Source organism: Aegilops tauschii, chromosome 4, assembly GCF_002575655.3.
Source record: "Aegilops tauschii subsp. strangulata cultivar AL8/78 chromosome 4, Aet v6.0, whole genome shotgun sequence".
Taxonomy (NCBI): Eukaryota; Viridiplantae; Streptophyta; class Magnoliopsida; order Poales; family Poaceae; genus Aegilops; species Aegilops tauschii.
The window spans coordinates 336,677,871-336,690,237 of record NC_053038.3 but is presented as its reverse complement, the minus strand read 5'-3'; positions in this window follow the sequence as shown (position 1 = coordinate 336,690,237).

Here is a 12,367-nt window from a genome sequence, read left to right as displayed (position 1 = left end):
GGTATTGTTGGATGAAGCGGCCCAGACCGACATTACGCGTACGCTTACGCGAGACTGGTTCTACCGACGTGCTTCGCACACAGGTGGCTGGCGGGTGTGAGTTTCTCCAACTTTAGTGAATCGAGTGTGGCTATGCCCGGTCCTTGTTGAACGTTAAAACAGTACATACTTGACGAAAAATCATTGTGGTTTTGATGCGTAGGTAAGAACGGTTCTTGCTCAGCCCGTAGCAGCCACGTAAAACTTGCAACAACAAAGTAGAGGACGTCTAACTTGTTTTTGCAGGGCATGTTGTGATGTGATATGGTCAAGACATGATGCTAAATTTTATTGTATGAGATGATCATGTTTTGTAACAAAGTTATCGGCAACTGGCAGGAGCCATATAGTTGTCGCTTTATTGTATGCAATGCAATTGCCCTGTAATTGTTTTTACTTTATCACTAAGTGGTAGCGATAGTCATAGAAACAATAGTTGGTGAGACGACAACGATGCTACGATGGAGATCAAGGTGTCGCGCCGGTCACGATGGTGATCATGACGGTGCTTTGGAGATGGAGATCAAAGGCACAAGATGATCATGGCCATATCATATCACTTATATTGATTGCATGTGATGTTTATCCTTTATGCATCTTATTTTGCTTAGTTCGACGGTAGCATTATAAGATGATCTCTCACTAAATTTCAAGGTACAAGTGTTCTCCCTGAGTATGCACCGTTGCGACAGTTCTTCGTGCTGAGACACCACGTGATGATCGGGTGTGATAGGCTCTACGTTCACATACAACGGGTGCAAGCCAATTTTGCACACGCAGAATACTTGGGTTAAACTTGACGAGCCTAGCATATGCAGATATGGCCTTGGAACACTGAGACCGAAAGGTCGAGCGTGAATCATATAGTAGATATGATCAACATAGTAATGTTCACCATTGAAAACTACTCCATCTCACGTGATGATCGGACATGGTTTAGTTGATTTGGATCACGTGATCACTTAGATGATTAGAGGGATGTATATCTAAGTGGGAGTTCTTAAGTAATATGATTAATTGAACTTTAATTTATCATGAACTTAGTCCTGATAGTATTTTGCAAATTATGTTGTAGATCAATAGCTCGCGTTGTAGCTTCCCTATGTTTTTATATGTTCCTAGAGAAAACTAAGTTGAAAGATGATAGTAGCAATGATGCGCACTGGGTCCGTGATCTGAGGTTTATCCTCATTGCTGCACAAAAGAATTATGTCCTTGATGCACGACTAGGTGACTGACCTATTGCAGGAGCAGATGCAGACGTTATGAACGTTTGGCTAAGCTCAATATGATGACTACTTGATAGTTTAGTGCCACATGCTTTACGGCTTAGAATCGGGACTTCAAAGAGGTTTTGAACGTCATGGAGCATATGAGATGTTCCAGGAGTTGAATTTAATATTTCAAGCAAATACCCGAGTTGAGAGATATAAAGTCTCTAACAAGTTCTATAGCTAAAGATGGATGAGAATAGCTCAAGCAGTGAGCATGTGCTCAGATTGTCTAGGTACTACAATCGCTTGAATCAAGTGGGAGTTAATCTTCCAGATAAGATAGTGATTGACAGAGTTCTCTAGTCACCATCACCAAGTTATTGGAACTTCATGATGAACTATAGTATGCAAGGGATAACGAAAATGATTCCCGAGCTCTTCGTGATGCTGAAATCGACGAAAGTACAAATCAAGAAAGAGCATCAAGTGTTGATGGTTGACAAGACCACTAGTTTCAAGAAAAGGGCAAAGGGAAAGAAAGGGAACTTCAAGTAGAATGGCAAACAAGTTGTCACTCCCGCGAAGAAGCCCAAAGCTGGACCAAAGCCTGAAACTGAGTGCTTCTACTGCAAAGGAAATGGTCACTGTAAGCGGAAATGCCTTGAATATTTGGTGGATAAGAAGGATGGCAAAGTGAACAAGGGTATATTTGATATACAGGTTATTGATGTGTACCTTACTAGTGTTTATAGTAGGCCCTGGGTATTTGATACTTGTTCGATTGCTAAGATTAGTAACTCGAAACAAGAGTTGCAGAATAGATAGAGACTAGTTGAGGGTGAAGTGATGATGTATGTTGGAAGTGGTTCCAAGATTGATATGATCATCATCGCACATCCCCTATACTTTCGGGATTAGTGTTAAACCAAAATAAATGTTATTTGGCGTTTGCGTTGGGCATGAATATGATTTGATCTTGTTTATTGCAATACAGTTATTCATTTAAAGTCAGAGAATAATTGTTGTTCTGTTTACATGAATAAAACCTTCGATGGTCATACACCCAATGAAAATAGTTTGTTGGATCTCGATCGTAGTAATACACATATTCATAATATTGATGCCAAAAGATGCAAAGTTGATAATGATAGTGCAACTTATTTGTGGCACTGCCGTTTGGGTCATATCGGTGTAAAGCGCATGAAGAAACTCCATAAAGGTGGACTTTTGGAATCACTTGGTTATGAATCATTTGATGCTTGCGAACCGTGCCTTTTGGGCAAGATGACTAAAACTCCGTTCTCCGGAACAATGGAACGAGCTACTGACTTGTTGGAAATAATACATACCGATGTATGCAGTCCAATGAGTGTTGATGCTCGTGGCGGGTATCGTTATTTTCTGACCTTCACAGATGATTTGAGCAGATATGAGTATATCTACTTAATGAAACACAAGTCTAAAACATTTGAAAAGTTCAAATTATTTCAGAGTGGAGTGGAGAATCATCGTAACAAGAAAATAAAATTGCTACGATCTGATCATGGAGGAGAATATTGAGTTACGAGTTTGGCCTTCATTTAAAGCAATGTGGAATAGTTTCACAGCTCACGCCACCTGGAACACCACAGCCTAATGGTGTGTCCGAACATCGTAACCACACTTTATTGGATATGGTGCGATCTATGATGTCTCTTACCGATTTACCACTATCGTTTTGGGTTTATGCATTAGTGACAGCTGCATTCACTTTAAATAGGGCACCATCAAAATCTGTTGAGACGATGCCTTATGAACTATGGTTTGGCAAGAAACCGAAGTTGTCATTTCTTAAAGTTTGGGGCTGTGATGCTTATGTGAAAAAGTTTCAACCTGATAAGCTCGAACCCAAATCGAAGAAGTGCGTCTTCATAGAATACCCAAAGAAAACTGTTGGGTACACCTTCTATCACAAGATCCGAAGGCAAGATATTCGTTGCTAAGAATGGATCCTTTCTAGAGAAGGAGTTTCTCTCAAAAGAAGTGAGTGGGAGGAAAGTAGAGCTTGATGAAGTAATTTTACCTTCTTCCGAATTGGAAAATAGGTCATCATAGAAATCAGTTCCAGTGATTCCTACACCAATTAGTGAGGAAGCTAATGATGATGATCATGAAACTTCAGATCAAGTTACTACAGAACCTTGTAGGTCTTCCAGAGTACGGTCAGCACCAGAGTGGTACGGTAATCCTATTCTGGAAGTCTTGTTACTAGACCATGATGAACCTACGAACTATGAGGAAGCGATGATGAGCCCAGATTCCGCGAAATGGCTTGAGGCCATGAAATCTGAGATGGGATCCATGTATGAGAACAGAGTGTGGACTTTGGTGGACTTGCCCGATGATCGGCAATCCATATTAAATAAATGGATCCTCAAGAGGAAGACGGACACTGATAGTAGTGTTACTATCTACAAAGCTCGACTTGTCGCAAAAGGTTTTCGACAAGTTCAAGGAGTTGACTATGATGAGACTTTCTCACCCGTAGCGATGCTTAAGTCTGTCCGAATCATGTTAGCGATTGCCGCATTTTATGATTATGAAATTTGGCAGATGGATGTCAAAACTGCTTTCCTGAATGGATTTCTAGAACAAGAGTTGTATATGAGGCAACCAGAAGGTTTTGTCAATCCAAAGGTTCACTACTAGGGAAAATCCTATACACAGAATCTTAGCAGCAGCGCGGCTCAAAAAGATGCGCTGCTGCTAATTAGCAGTAGCGCGGGTGTGCAAAACTCGCTACTGACAAGGGGTTAGCAGTAGCGCGCGCGGTATAACCCGCGCTGCTACAAATATCGACCGACAGTGTCCACCAAACTACATTTAGCAGCAGCGTGGTGCCGCGAGCTGCGCTACTGCTAAAGCTATAGTAGTAGCGCGGTTTTTCTGAGGTCGCTGCTGCTAATTTTCAAATTGGGCACACTGTTGGTTCCGATTAGCAGTAGCGCTTGTGCGGAAAGCGCGCTGCTGCTACTTTCTTATCAGCAGCGCGTTTTACGTCCCGCGCTACTGCTAAGCCGCACCAACCCACTGTTGGAAATATGCCCTAGAGGCAATAATAAATAAGTTATTATTATATTTCCTTGTTCATGATAATCGTTTATTATCCATGCTAGAATTGTATTGATAGGAAACTCAGATACATGTGTGGATACATAGACAACACCATGTCCCTAGTAAGCCTCTAGTTGACTAGCTCATTGATCAATAGATGGTTACGGTTTCCTGACCATGGACATTGGATGTCGTTGATAACGGGATCACATCATTAGGAGAATGATGTGATGGACAAGACCCAATCCTAAGCCTAACACAAGATCGTGTAGTTCGTTTGCTCAGAGCTTTTCTAATGTCAAGTATCACTTCCTTAGACCATGAGATTGTGCAACTCCCGGATACCGTAGGAATGCTTTGGGTGTACCAAACGTCACAACGTAACTGGGTGACTATAAAGGTGCACTACAGGTATCTCCGAAAGTGTCTGTTGGGTTGGCACGAATCGAGACTGGGATTTGTCACTCCGTGTAAATGGAGAGGTATCTCTGGGCCCACTCGGTAGGACATCATCATAATGTGCACAATGTGACCAAGGAGTTGATCACGGGATGATGTGAGTTACGGAACGAGTAAAGAGACTTGCCGGTAACGAGATTGAACAAGGTATAGGGATACCGACGATCGAATCTCAGGCAAGTAACATACCGATAGACAAAGGGAATTGTATACGGGATTGATTGAATCCCCGACATCGTGGTTCATCCGATGAGATCATCGTGGAACATGTGGGAGCCAACATGGGTATCCAGATCCCGCTGTTGGTTATTGACCGGAGAACATCTCGGTCATGTCTGCATGGTTCCCGAACCCGTAGGGTCTACACACTTAAGGTTCGATGACGCTAGGGTTATAGGGAAAGTATGTACGTGGTTACCGAATGTTGTTCGGAGTCCCGGATGAGATCCCGGACGTCACGAGGAGTTCCGGAATGGTCCGGAGGTAAAGATTTATATATAGGAAGTATGGTTTTGGCCACCGGAAGTGTTCCGGGCATCACCGGTAGTGTACCGGGACCACCGGAGGGGTCCGGGGGGTCCACCGGGAGGGGCCACGGGGCCCCGGAGGCATACATGGGCCAAGTGTGAGAAGGGACCAGCCCCTAGGTGGGCTGGGGCGCCTCCCCACCAAGGCCCATGCGCCTGGAGAGAAGAGGGGGCAAACCCTAGGGCAGATGGGCCCTAAAGGCCCATGCCTGGTGCGCCTCCCTCTCCCCCCACTTGGCCGCCACCCTAGATGGGTTTTGGGGCTGCCGCACCCCTTGGGGTGGAAACCTAGAGGGGGCGCAGCCCCCTCCCTCTCCCCTATATATATAGTTGAGGTATTGGGGGCTGCAAACAGATGAGTTTTCCTCTCCCTGGCGCAGCCCTACCTCCTCCTCCTCCTCTCCCGCGGTGCTTGGCAAACCCCTGCGGGATTGCCACGCTCCTCCATCACCAACACGCCGTCGTGCTGCTGCTGGATGGAGTCTTCCCCAACCTCTCCCTCTCTCCTTGCTGGATCAAGGCGTGGGAGACGTCACCGGGCTGCACGTGTGTTGAACGCGGAGGCACCATTCTTCGGTGCTTAGATCGGAATCAACCGCGATCTGAATCGCTACGAGTACGACTCCCTCATCCGCGTTCTTGCAACGCTTCCGCATCGCGATCTACAAGGGTATGTAGATGCACTCCCCTTCCCCCTCGTTGCTAGATTACTCCATAGATTGTTCTTGGTGTTGCGTAGAAAATTTTGAATTTCTGCTACGTTCCCCAGCACCCACCACCTTTTCCCACCCGTCCTCCCCTCCCCCTCCTCTCTTCCCTTTCCCCTACCTCCCACATCCTCCCACTCTCACTCTTCTTCTTCCTCAATACTTCTCCCCCATTACTCTTCCTCTTCTACCTACCTTTCTCTCTCTTCATTACTCCGACCTAACTACACCACCTCCATTAATGCATATCCTTTCTCTTTTTCCTTCCCCCTCCACTAGTTGAAGTTGTCTCCTCCCAAATTAGCTAGCTAGGTAGATGTAGCATTTAGTTAAGTGACCTATTTGCCCCCTAACTAGATCTATCTTTGTCAAGAAGAGCTTTGTGCACTTTTGATCTCCCTACATCATCATCTCCACCGTGTGCTCGATCTCGAGATAGAGGTGATTAAAATTTCATGCTTTTGCAAAATGGAAATATGTTTATGTGTGTGTGATATGTTTATGTAAATTGTGTGTGTGGCATGAGTTGACGCCAAATTATGCTTTTGAGTTGCCTATGTTTTGCCGAAATGTCAATTTATTTCCGTTTCGGTGAATTCCGGGCAAACTCTAGATCTATATATGTCCTATTTTTAAGGAAGGTCATGCCGAATTTTTGTATGACTTTGATGCATGCATGCATTTTTATAATCAATTTGTTTATTATTACCGTGCAGAGTTGACGATGGTCAGTGGAACGATGGTGGACAGGTGGTTGCGGTCGGCGGTGCAGGACATGAAAGAAAATAACCGGACAGAGGTTTTATGTCCGTGTCGAAAATGCAAAGGAATAGTTTGGCTCGACCCCCATGACGATGGTCGTGTCGAAGCGCACCTGCTCATGACTAGTTTCATGGATGGCTATACCCGGTGGATAATTGAAGATGAGGATGACGATGTTGAGGATGCCGACGGGGCAGGCAATGATGACACGGGGCAAGACGAAGAGATGATCGATAATGGCGGCGGGGAAGAGGCCGAACATGGCGGCGGAGAAGGCGCCAGACATGGTGGAGGAGAAGGGGCCGGACATGGCGGCAGAGAGAATGAAATGGACTCCACGCAGCAGAGTTCTTAGGTACTAAGTTCAATCGTGCGGGACCCTCATGTTCAAGCATTGCTTCGCAAGGAGACAAGTACTGAGAGAGCTGCTTCTAGAGAGGAGGCTAAGTTGGAGCAACTGGTGGTAGACTCAAACACTCCATTGTATGATGGTTGCAATCCTGAGGTGACCCGCTTGAGTTTCACGCTCCAACTCCTGAAGACGAAGGCTAAAAACAAATGGACCGACACTAGCCTCGATGAGCATCTCAAGTACCTAAAGGATGTTCTTCCCGCAGGGAATCTATGTCCTACTAGTGTTGATGAGGCCAAGAAGATCGTGTGCCCTCTTGATCTGCCACACATTAGATACCATGCATGCATCAACAATTGCATAATTTATCGGAAGGAGCACGCGGAAAAAACAAGCTGTCCGGTGTGCAATGCTTCTCGATACAAGAAGGCCGGGAAGAAATGTCCCCAAAAAGTTGTATGGTACTTACCGATCACTCCCCGTCTCCAGCGGTATTTTGTAGATCCCAAGGAAGCAAAGCTAATGCGCTGGCACGCGGAGAGGAAGAAGCCCGACGATGGAGATGATCCGAAGCTGAGACACATCAAGGATGGAAGCCAGTGGAGAGCGTTGAACAGCTTCTATCGGTATTTCGAATGTGATGCAAGGAACATCGTGCTCGGCGCGTGTACCGATGGCATGAATCCGTTTGGCAACCAGAACACCAACCATAGCACATGGCCCGTGTTTGTATGGATGTACAACCTCCCCCCTGGTTGTGCCTGAAGTCGAAGTACATTCACATGAGCATGCTTATTCAAGGGCCAAAACAACCAGGAAATAATATTAATTTGTATCTAGGGCTACTTCAAGAGGAGTTAGACACGTTATGGAAAACACCAGCCAAGACATGGGACGCTAGCAAAGGTGAGTATTTCTACATGAGAGCTGCGCTGATCACGACGGTGCAGGACTATCTCGGTTACGGATATGTCGCAAGCCAGGTGTGCCATGGATATTGCGGATGCACGCGGTGCATGGATGATACGACGTCTCAGCAGCTAACGTCAAGGAAAGATGGCGGTCTGGGAAAATTGTGTACATGGGGCATCGAAGATGGCTCGAACAAGACAACCCGTGGAGAAACCGTGGAGATCTATTCAATGGTCACGCTGAGCATCGAGGACCTCCACTTAAGCGGAGCGGTGCCGAAATCGATGAGCTGTTGAAAAACTGGAAGGAGTGCCCCGCGCCGGCAAAGATGATGAGAAAGGCGCCGGAGCCGCTGCTGAAGGTATGGAAGACGAGGTCTGTGTTCTGGGACTTGGAGTACTGGCACAAACTCGATACACCTCATTGCCTTGATCAAATGCATATCTGTAAGAATGTCCTTGAGAGCTTGCTCGCAACACTGATGAACATGCCGGATAAGACCAAGGATGGGCCAAAGGCAAGAAAAGACTTGCAAGATTTGAAAATCAGGGAAGATCTGCACATGCCGCCCCGTAAAATGTCAGACGAGACAGAGACAGAGACAGAGGCACGGGAGAAGAAGGGCAAGAAAATAAAGAAAGAGGATTATTGCCCCCCTTCTTGCTTCACCTTAAGTCAGGCTAAGATCGATCAATTCTTTAAGTGCCTTACCGGAGTCAAAGTTAGTTCCGGTTACTGTGGCAAGATAAGCAGATATCTAGACACGAACAAGAAAAGGTTCAGCGGGATGAATTTCATGACTGTCATGTGATGATGACGCAAATACTACCTGTTGCCCTTAGAGGGATAATGGACAAGCACGTCCGTGACACGCTTATTGGTCTCTGCAACTTTTTCGACGTCATCTCTCGAAAGTCGATCAGTGTGAAGCAGCTCCGAAGGCTACAGGAAGAGATCGTTGTGATACTGAATGAGCTTGAGATGTACTTCCCGCCCGCGTTCTTTGACGTGATGGTGCATCTGTGTGTCCATATTGTGGATGACATAATAGACTTGGGGCCGTCATTCCTGCACAACATGATGCCGTTTGAGAGGATGAATGGGATCATCAAAGGATTCGTTCGTAACATGTCCCGTCCGGATGGAAGCATCGTCCAAGGCTATGTGACACAAGAGTGCATCTCTTTCTTCGAGAATTTTCTATATGACGCAGACCAGCCGCCTGGTGTTAGTGTTGGTTTGTCCGTTAACAAGCACGATGGGAGGCTCGAAGGAGAAGGTCACTGCAATGGTCGCAGGGAACTGCACGTGGCATACTCAGATCGACGCAGCGACTTTGACAGAGCAAACTTGGTAGTGCTACAACACCTAGACGAGGTAGATCCTTTCGTGGCACTGCACAAAGAAATTATCGCAAAGAAGTATCGTGACCGGGGGGTATGCAGGAAGGACGCCGAAGTTACTAGAGAGCACAACTCCACTTTCCTGCATTGGTTCAAAGAGCATATTATTGCTAATCCCCCGGAGGAGGGCTCTAAGGACAGATGCTCATATACGCCTTAGCACATGGCCCCTCGCCCAACCTCATAACCTATCAGGCATATGATATCAACGGATACACGTTCTACACGGAGGCCAAAGATATGGACAGTGATGATCAAAACTCAGGGGTGACGATGGAATGCATGACCGGCAGCGACAACGACGCAACTGGACGATTTTATGGAAGGGTCGAGGAGATCTAGGAGCTTGACTACTCTGGACTGCACAACACGACGATGTTCCGTGTCAGATGGGCTAAGAATGTCGAAAGAGAAAACCGGATTTTCACTACCATGACTATACCCGACGCCAAGAGGCTACCGTGAATGCTATCGCAAAAAACGAGCCATGGATACACGCTAAGCACGTGACACAATGCTTCTTCATAACCGGCCCACGCAATCCCAGCCGTGTTGTCGTGAGGAGAGGCAAAAGGAACATCATTGGAATGGATGGAGTCGCCAACGAGGAAGACTATGATCAGTACGGCAACCCAATGAGGGAAGATGACGATGATGATGAAGTATATGTCAAAAGAAGAATCAATACTACATTACCTAAGAAAAATCGTACTCCATGGAAAAGGCAAAGTCACAATGAGGGGCTCAATTATTCTTTGACGAACAAGAAGGGAAAGAAGTTGACTCAAAAACGAAAACGTCAACGCTGAGGAACCGCATGTTATCGGTCAAATGATGTAATATATATATATGTTCCTATTTTGTATACACACTTAGCCATTATTATGCATGGGTCCAATGATGTAATATATATGTTCCTATTTTGTATACATATTTAACCGTCAAATGATGCAATATATATCGCCTTCCCTTCGTTCACTGCTCTCGGAAAAAAAACGTGAGAGAAAATAAAGGAAAAGAAAAAGGAAAACTGGTTATAGTAGTAGCGGTTTACTGAAAAAGAGCTACGGCTAGTCGAGCTAGCAGTAGCGATTTCCATATAAAACCGCTACAGCTAGTCAAGGTAGTAGCAGCGCGTTTGGTCTAAACGCGCTACTCCTACGTCCACTTAACCCAAAATTCTCACTCTCCCTGCTTCATCCCGCCTCTTTTCCCCCATATCCCCACTCTCTCTTCCCCTGTCGCACCCCCGTGCCCCGGCGCTGGCCCCTGACCCCGGCGCTCGCCCCGACCCGGCCCCGGCGCTCGCCCCGACCCGGCCCTCGCCCTCGACCCCGGCGCTCGCCCCCGACCCAGCCCTCGCCCCCGACCCCGGCGGTCGCCCCCGACCCGGCCCTCGCCCCCGACCCCGGCGCTCGCCCCGACCCGGCCCTCGCCCCCGACCCCGACGCGCCACGCCTCCCTCCTCTGCTTCCTCCCCTCCCAACCTCGGCCGTCGTCCGGCCTGCCTCCTCGCCCCTGCACCCTCTGTAAACCCCCCCTCTCTCTGCTAGCTAGGGTTCTTCGGTTAATTTACTTAGGTTTTAGTTAGGGCAGTAGGTTAATTAGGTTATCTATTTAGTTATGAATTTAGCTAGGTTTTAAAATAGGACAGAAATTTAGGGTTAAGCAATTGTAGTTAAAAGAAAAGGTAGCATTTAAGCAATTGTCCAAATCAGCATCCCTTGTTAAAGCAAATTAAGGTAGGCTGAATTTATATGCAAATTTGAACTGGACATGTGATATGTCGATATGTCATGTTTTGGACATGTCATGTTTGGAATTTGGACATGTCATTTGGACATGTGATGTTTTGGTTCAATTTTGGTAAATGATCCGAGTGGCCTATGTTACGCCGGAATGTTGATTCATTTCCGTTCCGGTGAATTTCAGGCGCTCGATATGTCCATTTTTTTAGCAAAGGTCATGCCAAAATTTTCCGTGAATTTTGGCATGATTTGTGCTAGATAGTTGGCATATTGAGTGCTGGCACATAGATTTCTTTTTTATGTCATTTCTCATTTTTTCATACTTTTAGAAATAAATGAGGAGACTTAATCATAGGAAACATGTCGAACAACGAAGAAACTGGGCCTTCTGACCAAGATGCAGGCGAGATGGATTATGAGGGTGAACAAGAGTACCTCGACTATTTGACTGCTAAGCAAGGTTTGCAGGTCGGCCTCGATGATGGTACTGACACCGACATCGACACCGACGGCGCCGGCACCGATGGCGGCGCCGAGACCGGCGGGGAAGGTACCGGCGGGGAAGATACCGGTGGGGAAGGTACCGGCGCCGATGCCGCAACCGAAAAGAAGAAGCATAAGAAGCAGAGGATACGAACACCTAACAAACTAGGGATTGGACGACTAGTGATCACAAAGATGGCACCTGGCAAGTTTGAGCCATTAGAGCCGGAAGAACCTCGCAAGTGCTATGGGAACCAAGTAGGATGCATCCTATGGGAATGCGCGAGCATCAACGACGATGACTTAAGGAGTAAAGAACATTTGACGCAGTTGCTCCTAACGAAGTTGCACAAGAGATTCAAGTTCCCTGACCGGGATGATAACATAGAACAACCGTGGGATGATCCGAAGATGAAAAAGATTAACAATCACGCCATGGGCATGTTCAGCAATGATTTGGCCTCCTGGAAAGGGAGGGTGAAACGAGCTATTGAGGCTGAGGAACCCCTGTCCATGATTCTGGAGGAAAATCCGACACTTACGGAAGAGGAGTTCGAAAAGTTCAAGGACACTTGCGCTACCGAGGCAGCCAAGGCTAAGGCTGCGAAATTCAAGAGCCTTCAGCAAAGGAACACGGGGAAGCATCGCCTCGGAAGCCATGGCTACCT